The 9,433-nt window shown below is 39.3% G+C and overlaps 1 long non-coding RNA gene across 1 annotated transcript; it reads right to left on the reverse strand.

The window, feature by feature from the left end:
* Nucleotides 1–3,066: 3,066 nt before the first annotated feature.
* On the reverse strand, nt 3,067–8,288 carry LOC18444614 (uncharacterized). Its single transcript, XR_016051463.1, has 2 exons — nt 8,013–8,288; nt 3,067–3,775 (listed from the first exon to the last, which is right to left on the reverse strand). It is a non-coding gene; the product is annotated as an uncharacterized LOC18444614 (long non-coding RNA).
* Nucleotides 8,289–9,433: the final 1,145 nt, after the last annotated feature.

Here is a 9,433-nt window from a genome sequence, read left to right on the forward strand (position 1 = left end):
TGGCCCTGTTTCTATGCAAATTTGTCTTTCCCGGGGACATAATTTGTCCAAGCACCTTCTATGTTTCCTGCGACATGGTGAATGGGTAGTAGTATGCCCTTACACAACCAGTCTTGTGCAGTATTTACCATGGGTTAGGAGCCGTGTCCAGGGGTAAATCTTACAAGGGAAAAGGAGGCGGCCTCGGGTTAGTAAGGGGCAAGGCTTTTCCTGGGGACTTCAGGACGCCCTTCCCTACCCATTATGTGTTCGGGTGGCTTTCAACCTACTTTCCGATTACTTATACTAAGAATATGACTTTGGAGGAGCAGATGTGCCCTCAGCTAGTGAAGATTGCAGGGCAAAGGGTTATTTTTCATTCCCCCGGGCACGCGAGAGGCTTATTTAGAAACGAGAATACCCATATGCAGCAAGTCCCCTTTCCCGTGGGGAATTTTACAGATCAAGTTTCATGGATTCGTTGGGCCATGAGCTGAATGGTGCTCGCACAAGTTTGCGAGAGCTCATGTTCCTTCTAAGTGTAAGAAGAGGAATCTTGGCCTATCGAACCCCTTACAGAGCAAAACTTGAAGGGTATTACCCCCACCACTTCGCTTGTCAGCACGAGCTCGACCAGGAGTGTCATATTCCCATCCTGTTAGAGAAACGTTACGGGAAGGTAGCCTCGAGGAAGAGGAGGGAGTTGGGGACCTTCCTCAAATCATGGAAAGTAGTCCATGTTCGTACTGCTTGAGAGACTTGCTTGGATTTCACAAAGGAAAACAAGTTCGTCGTGCCTCATTTCGGGTAGGCTCAACAACTGCGATGTATGCACATTGGTGGAGAATCATCAACCGTGACGGATATTGGGAAGTTGAACACCCTTGGAAGGGGATCAACAACAACTGGCGCCACGAGACCAAGCAGGGAAAGGACTTTGGTCGAGTCCTTGAGTTAGAATACCCTTGCAACTGGAAACACCTTAGGGTTCCCCAGGAGATGGTAGCGGATGTAGAGTTGCTGCAAATGCTCGCACTGAAGGAAGGGTCAGGGCCCATTCTTGACAATCTTTGTTCCATTTTTTAATGGGACGAAGGTCGTAGGGTTCTTGGTTACGAGGGGCATCTGGTCTAGGATCTAAATGTTTTTATAGGGAGTGGTCCCCAGAGTGCCCCCGCCGCAAGCTCTTCATGTGGTGAGACCTCAGGGAAGCCTGAACCACCTCAGGAAGGGAAGAAGAAGAGGAAGCGTCCTGTGTCTGGAGTGCTTCTAAGTCTATTGCTGCGCCTTCTCAGAGATGCAAGAGCGCTAAGCCACTTATGGTACTTGATCCAACGGTTACTACTCCCTCTCCTAATACCTCGGAGTCTCAAGATCGTGTCAGCACCACTGACACTATCAAGATTTCTTCGGATCAGGAGACAACCTCCGACCCCAAGATGGTGTCACGAGTTCAAGAGGTGGGCCCTGCGATAACGATCCTATGCATGAGTCAACTCTGGCTCCATCTTCTCAAAACAGGATGAGTTCGGACCCATGCCTCAAGGAGTTTGGACCCATGCCCCTTCAAGGTCAGAGAGACATGCATGAAACTGATAAAGGACTCGAGCAACATGAGGGAGCTGCCCCGGGTATTGTGGGTGACAAAGACCCAAGTGTGGTCGAGGGAAAAGAGTTCATCCTCAGTGAACAGCATGTAGGGATCGTTGAGGGTGAGGGCGATGCAGGTCTGAGTACTTCTGTGGGAGGAGGGCCTAATGCTGACGAGATTCCGGAGCAACATGAGGCGGTTGCTCCTGAGGCCGCATAAGTTACAGGCAACGAAGGCCTAAGCACTAAAGGGAGATAAGAAGCCAACCTTGGCGAGCATTCGGGCATAGCAGCCCTAAGAGAAATAACTGAGGGTGAAGGGAATGAGGGCCGAGACACTATTCGAGGGGAGACTGCTGAAGACTTTAGTGGTGCGGGTCCTCTAGAGGTGGCTATAGACATGGCCATTATTCCCTCCGGCGTGACTCCTCATGCTGAAGTGAATCTGGTCACGGCCGCTTCAACGGTAACTCCCTCAGCTGAGGTAGCATCGGTTCTTGTTTCATCCTTGATTGTGGCTCGAAGTAGTGAAGATTCGAGCGTGGCCGCGGATATGCTGTGCTTGGGACTCCATCGTTTAAGTGGGAGATCTCTCGTGGAGCTTTGCCCAACAATTGCCAAACTCCGAAAGTATGCCCTTGCATTGCGCACTGTTGAGAGCGATTTGGAAGTCCTTGACAACTTCGACCGCCTTATGAATGAAATAGAGGGCTGGATGACAAGGGGATTGCAGCAGGAGGCAGAAGAAAATGAACTGGTTTCTTTAGAGGCGTCACTGGCACGCCGTCATGAGAAGGTAGACTCTTGTGCACACAGAAAAGTTGTCGTGGCCACCCAGCAATCCGATCATAAGCAGGAAGCCAAGGCTCGTTTTGACAAGATAAAGGTCTTAAAGGACGAGATGTGGAGACTGAAGAGCGACTTTGGCGAACTCGAGAGGGAGATGAAACAAAGAAAAGCCCTGGATGAGGTTCTAGCTGCAGAACTATTAGAACTTGTCCACACCATTGAGTCAAAAATTGTTTCTCTCAAACCTCAAAGAATTTCTTCTTGAAATATCTTGTGTTGAAAACTAGACTCAAAACCAAATCATAACATCATTGTGTGTGTCCCAAATAATAATTTCCTTGAAAGAAATAAATAAGGTGACATACACATAACAAAATAACTCTTTCTGCAGAATTCTAGGATGAACACTATCTAGTAAAATTGTATTTTCTTTCTACCCTTGTAGAGTTTTCATTTCAAACAATTTTTTTTTTAAAGTAGACACATAATGGTAGCACATATATTTTCACAAGCCTCATATCACTCTGTTAGGTACGCTTGATAATTATAGCTATTTAAGAATCAATGAAGAGCATACCATAATTGCAGAAAATTCAGGACAACCTCTCTTCAAACCAAAATTTTTGTTCTTCTCTTCCCATAGATATTTCTCTCTCAAATAAATTTCATTAGAAACTAGACTCAAAATGGAAGACTAAAAACTTAGTGTGAGCCATAAAACATTATGTTAAGAATAGAAATAAATTCTTGACTTCCAAGTCATGGAAATAATTTTTGTTGTAGAAAACAACACTTGTGCACCGTTCAATAAAAGAAAGACACTCTATGTGAAAGCACTCAAAACGAAAAACAGACACAAAGAAAGACCACCAGCAGCCCAAAACTGTGGGATACATTTCACCACACACTTGGAATTTGCTAGTTCATATCATAATCCATCACTGCGTAATTGGTAAAAATAGCCTTTGGGATTACTCTGAAATGTGCTTCAAGGAATGCGATAAGGCCTCCCTGGAGCTTTCATAGTCTTTCCACTACCCTTGCCCATGCCTCCACAGAAAGCTTTCATCACCTTGAGCACCCCACGTACAGCAGCCCGGCCTCCGCAAAAAACTATCTTCGTCACCTTGAGCACACAATATGCAACAACCCAACCTCCGTAAAAAACTATCTTCGTCACCTTGAGCACACAATATGCAGCAGCCCGGCCTCTACAAACAACTATCTTCGTCAACTTGAGCACACAATATGCAGCAAACTTGAGCACACAATATGCAGCACCAGACAAAGCTCTCATCATCAGCTGGGGCACCAAATATACAGCAAATGCCAAACAGGCTACAACAAATGCCAAACGGCTATCTTCGATACTGTGTCTCTATCTACTTTGTCTAATCCCAATGTCACTGCCAAGGCCCTAACAAAATGATAATAAAACTTGGTCATGAAATCAAGAAACATGAAATCTAGTATACAATTCGTTTATACCATAATGCATGTTTCCGATACTATTAATATACACATAAAGCAAGGGTTTAGATTCCATTGAAGTATCAGTTACAGCAGTGGGGGTCATAGCTTGTAGTAGTAAATATCGACCAACAATGGGTGATAAAGAAATCACGAAGTGTTCATGTTTGATATAAAAAATATCACAATCACCAATAGCTATCTGATGTGAATTAAATGCTGGGATTTTTGGAACATAGTTGGAGTGCCCCAACAGGGTGGCACTCCGGCTCTAGAACCAGAACCGGTGTTTCATAACTGAGATCTTGCTCAAAAAATGATTTTTTTATTTCACGATCTCATTCTGATGAACAAAAGGATCTCGACCCTCGCATACCACAGTGCACGTTGTAAAGATTTTAGATCTCATTCCTGAATGACATCCTTGAACTCCGAAATTTGGGATCGTGATCATGTGTGTACACGGAACTTCATCCTTATCTAGCAGTGACCAATGAGTTTTAGAATAAACCAGAATGAGATCATGTTTATGTGGGAATGGTTCCAGTGCTTAGTGGGAACATGAATCTATGCGTAATGGGGTTGGGTTCTTGATATAAGTGGAGCTCAATAATGGGAGCACAGACCAATAATGCATAGAACACGATCTGCCCTTCAATGAAGTTTGATCCTTTCAAATAGGAACACAATTCAACTTCAAATGGGATCTCGTTCCTATTCTGAATTGGAGTGTGATCCTATTGCATATGGGAACACGATCCCATTCTATAGGGATCGTGTCCACATTAAGTAAGGATCTAGATCCCTTTGTGTTGGGAACGTGCTCCACCTTCATATGAGATCTCGTTCCGCTACTTTCACCCTCACTGAAACTCACTCCTTAGAGCTGGAGCTTTGGGAAGCTAAAAATCCGATGTTCATGTTCCCGTCTCCGGAGCCAATCCCTCTCCAGCTACCGATAACTATGGTTTGGACAAGAGTTCAGATAATCGACTTGGCCAAAGTACTCGGACCTTGTCCGAGGCGAGTACTTGATGGAGTTAATCTCATGGTTAAAAAAAAGGGGAATAACAAATGTAAATAAGTTTTATATATGTTAAGATACCTATACTTGTAATGAGTAGTCAAGTAGGGCCTCAACCCGGGGTTGAGGTATCAAATAGTTTTTTAATTAAAAAAAAGTATGCATTTTTTAATAAAATACGATAGGGTTTATTTTTTATTTTTAATAAAATAAAAAAGGTCTACTTTTTTTTATAAGAAAGGAGATCATATCTGGGACGATTGGTGTACATAATAGCCAACAAGTCACTTAGACATTAAATGAAGATTGGCATACATAATAGCCAACAAGTCAATTAGGCACTGAATGAATCGGATACATAATATATATAAAGAATTGGTACATAGTACTTGACCTTGCCCATAGGCCAAGATCGTGTAACTCGGCCAAGTCCGAGTTTCCTCGGTTTGGTCGAGAAACATTGGTTTGGATTTTTTAGTACATCCAATATTACACCTCCCATTTCTGCTTAGTCTCTTCTTGTTAGTGAGGGGTGGCTCTCTTACTTCTCATTTAATACCTAGTGGTAGGGGTGGCAATTAACCCGAACCCACACACGACTTAGGATTTGACGACTGAACTTGACCCGGGTCCGGTATGGGTCCAAAATTGGACCCAAACAATATTCCTGTCCGGGTCCCGGTCCGTGTAGACCCGACCCAAATAATGTTCATATTTAAATAATATTTAATATATAATATTTAAATAATAATATATAAATAAATATAGCTATATATTTTAGTCAAAGTATTTAAATATATTTACATATATTTTTTTTATGGGTCCAATCGGGTCCGGCCAAATCTGGGTATGGTCGATCTAATTCAGATAACTTCAAGTTTGGATTCGCATCCCATAATTTTTTTTTTTGGTCTGGGTCTGAGACATGGACCTCGGCCCAATCCAACCCGACCCCACCTCTAGCTTGTGGTGATTGTAACCTTTTTAGAGAATAGATAGTCTTATTGTATACTTTTCCTATTTGAAAAAAGTTATGCATAATATAGTGGCCATTCTAATAAGGGTGCGGTTTGTATAGAGCCAGGGTTCTAAACAATCAAATTAGCGCCTATTTTTAGATAGTGTCGAGAAATGTGGTTTCAACATTGAAAATTTTTGAGATAGCCTTAAAATATGGTTTTATCTTTATTTATAAAGTTTAGAGCTTTAAAAACAGTGTAGATCGACAGATCTATGAAATCTTGAAAATCTTGAAAATTGACGGTCAAAAAATGCATTACAAAATACACTATTTCCAAAACTTAAAATCATTTTTTTTCTCATATTTATGCATCTTGATGTCGAGATGATGAATTTGAGGTTTTTTTAGCATCAAAACAATCTCGTCTAGTAAAATTTTTTAGGTACGTTCGAATGTGATTGTTTAGGGCCTCAGCTCTATATAAACTTTTTTGTTTTAGTAAAGAAAAGTTTATATAACGTTGCAACCTTAAAATGTAGAATTACAAATGCAACCTTATAGAAACCATACCCTTCTAATAATGATGTTGCTCGACAGCTATCACATATCAAAATAGTTGATGGTGATGGACTTTTTCTTAGTGTTGCTTACTCAAATAGACGAACAATTCATTTCCAACATCTCCATTCATAATGGGATTTGTTGATATGTATCATCGAACCATCAATCTCAGTATTAGATGGTGGAGATGAACTATTCATTAGTGTCGCTTACTCAAATAGAGGAACAATTGATCTCCACCTTTTATACCGAAAATGGAAGGTGGAAAACCTGTTTGGTGAATATTAAAATAACTAAAACTACTCTCCTGAATCATACTCAAAGAAGTAGAACTACTCTCATGAAACAAATTATAGAATAACAAATTATGATTAACCAGTTTTCGTAGGGTGCGATTTTCATAAGATGGCAGCCTTGTAGAACAACCTTCAATGAAATGAATTGTCGAGGTTGGTCCACCTTTAGTTCGACATGTAAGGTTTTATATAGGTTTGTTCCTTTATATTAGAATATGATGAAAACTCCGAAATAGAAAAGATGAAAATATATAATTTTAAAAAAGGGTTATGGTAGGGTATCAATACATATGGGTATTCCATTATTATACTCAACATTTTTTATACTCACTACCCCTTATTTTGTAATAAATTTTTTTTTTAACAAGGCAAGAAATATTTTTAAGGCAAAAATTGGCTTCAAACCATTTAGCCAAAAAAAACAGAAGAAGAAAAAAAATCACTTTTCTTTGGGTTGGATCAGAGATAGAAAGTGCGACTTGAATTGTGTAATCAGTCTTGGCCAAGCCAATTACTCTGGCCGAGTCAAAGTGACATGACCTAATTAGTGTTGAGTACTATACCAGCAAAACAAAAGGTCAACATTATAAAAATATAAAAATTCCAAAAAATAGAAATGTATTTTTAAAGTAGGATTAAGCAAGACACTTCAACATGATGTTAAAAAAAAGTAAAGTAATAAAAATATAGCTTTTAGAAATCTTGTGACTGGGGGTATTTTAGAACTAATTCAAAAAAAATAGAAAATATAAAAATAAGTATTTATATCCAAAACACATTTCAATCTTTGTCAAAATGATAGAAAATACATATAAAAAATTTATCCTAAATAAATTTCTTACTTTTTAATATTTTTTTAATTTTTTTTGAATTTTTTTAATATCCCCATGTTGGACACCCAACCCCGGAAAGCTCCTGGCAAAGCCCGAAGTCCCGAAAAGAAGAAGAGAGATCCACGGGAAATTCTATGTCAGAAGTTAAACAAAATAAAATTTAAATATCCTCTAACAATACATTATTTTAACGATATTTCAATCAATCTATTTAAAAATGTAAAACAAATTACAAATTTCATCTGCAATGAACTTTTTCTTTTCGTTTAGATCATTTAACTTGCCTTAGTGTTTAGTATCTTGATTCTTTTGACAACCTTCTCTGATGAATTTTTGCCGATCTTTTTCAAAATTTATCTGTATGCAAATGGGTAACTATATTTTTATTTTTTTTGAAAGTATCAATCCATAAACTATGCAGTGTTAAGTATATTTCTACCCCTCTAAAAAAGACAGAAGAATTAACTGATGAACCCATTCAAATTAAATAAAAAAATTTCATTTTTCACCTTGATCAGCCAGCAATTGGCTCTTAACCTTGCCTTTTCTCACTAAATCTGCTACTTTCTCCTCAGCAATAGCCATGCGTTCTCTCACTGCAGAGGCCACTAAATTCGCCCTTGCCATCCCTTCTTTCACTAAATCTTCAGCTTTGGGCATGCTTTCTCTCACTGTAGAGGCCACTAAATTCCCCCTTGCCAGCCCTTCTTTCACTAAATCTTCAGTTTTCGGCATGCTTTCTCTCATTGCATAGGACACTAAATTCGCTCTTTCCTTCCCTTCTCTCACTAAATCTTCAGCTTTGGTAATGCCTTCCCTCACTCCACCACCCAAAAAATCACCAATTTCCTTCGACATTGTGACCTTTTCTTCAACCTTCTCTTCTAGTTTTCCTCTTACACAGAGAGAAGACACCCTATCTTGATATCCTCTTTCTACTTTACCTTTAGGGAAAATTGCATGAAAACGGATTTTCTAATCAATTTACCCCACCTAATATTCTTAGCAAAAAAAAGCCGACCTGCCATTTTAAAATTATGCACGGCCACTTCAAAACGCCGGACTACCCTTCAAAATGTCAGACTGCTTTTTCAAAACATCGGACTGCCCATTTCTCCAATAGCATAATCCCCAGATTGTCATGAAACGCCGGACTGCCCATTCCAACCAAATAGTCATGAAATGCCGGACCGCCTATTCCAACCAAATAATCATCAGACAGCCTCTTCCAAACGCCAGACTGCCCTCTCTGGTAAAAATAATTTGTTATGTAAGAAGAAGGTAATTTCGTCAAAAAAAATGAACTTTACCTTCCATTCCAACAAAATAATCATCGGATCGCCTCTTCCAAACGCCAGACTGCCCTATCCAGTGAAAATAATTTATTATGTAAAAAAAAGGTATTTTCCACAAAAAAAAAAGAACTTTTTGTATTGGGGTACTTGTTCGGAAAGATAATTTTTTCTGTATTTGGTAAGAAAGATAGTTTTTAAGGGAAAGTTACTAGAAAAAGTGAAGTCGCGGTAAATTGATTAGAAAGTCTAATTTGAACGGTTTTATGCCATTTTCCTTTACTTTTATGCAATAGTTTAAAAGGCGGATCGGTGACCCGGATCGGGCACCCAAAAAACCGATCTGGATCGATGAATCGACGATCCGGATCCAGAATCAGGTGAATCGGTCAGAATAAAGCTTCAAAAAAATCCGAAAAAAATATTAAAATTCATTATAAATATTGTTTTTTAGGAATTCAATAAGAAATGAGGGCACTCCATTAAGAATTTTCATGTTTTTGCATGAATATGCGAATATTGATATGTTCTTTCCCTGCATGAACTACTATTCAGCATTTAATTTACATCACACAAAAGGATAAACATAAAATTATCATGAAATAAGTATATCAACATACATGGACTATAATAAAGCA

This window comes from Amborella trichopoda, chromosome 1 (genome assembly GCF_054954075.1).
Source record: "Amborella trichopoda isolate Santa Cruz 75 chromosome 1, AtrichopodaSantaCruz75HAP2 v2.0, whole genome shotgun sequence".
In the NCBI taxonomy this organism is placed as follows: domain Eukaryota; kingdom Viridiplantae; phylum Streptophyta; class Magnoliopsida; order Amborellales; family Amborellaceae; genus Amborella; species Amborella trichopoda.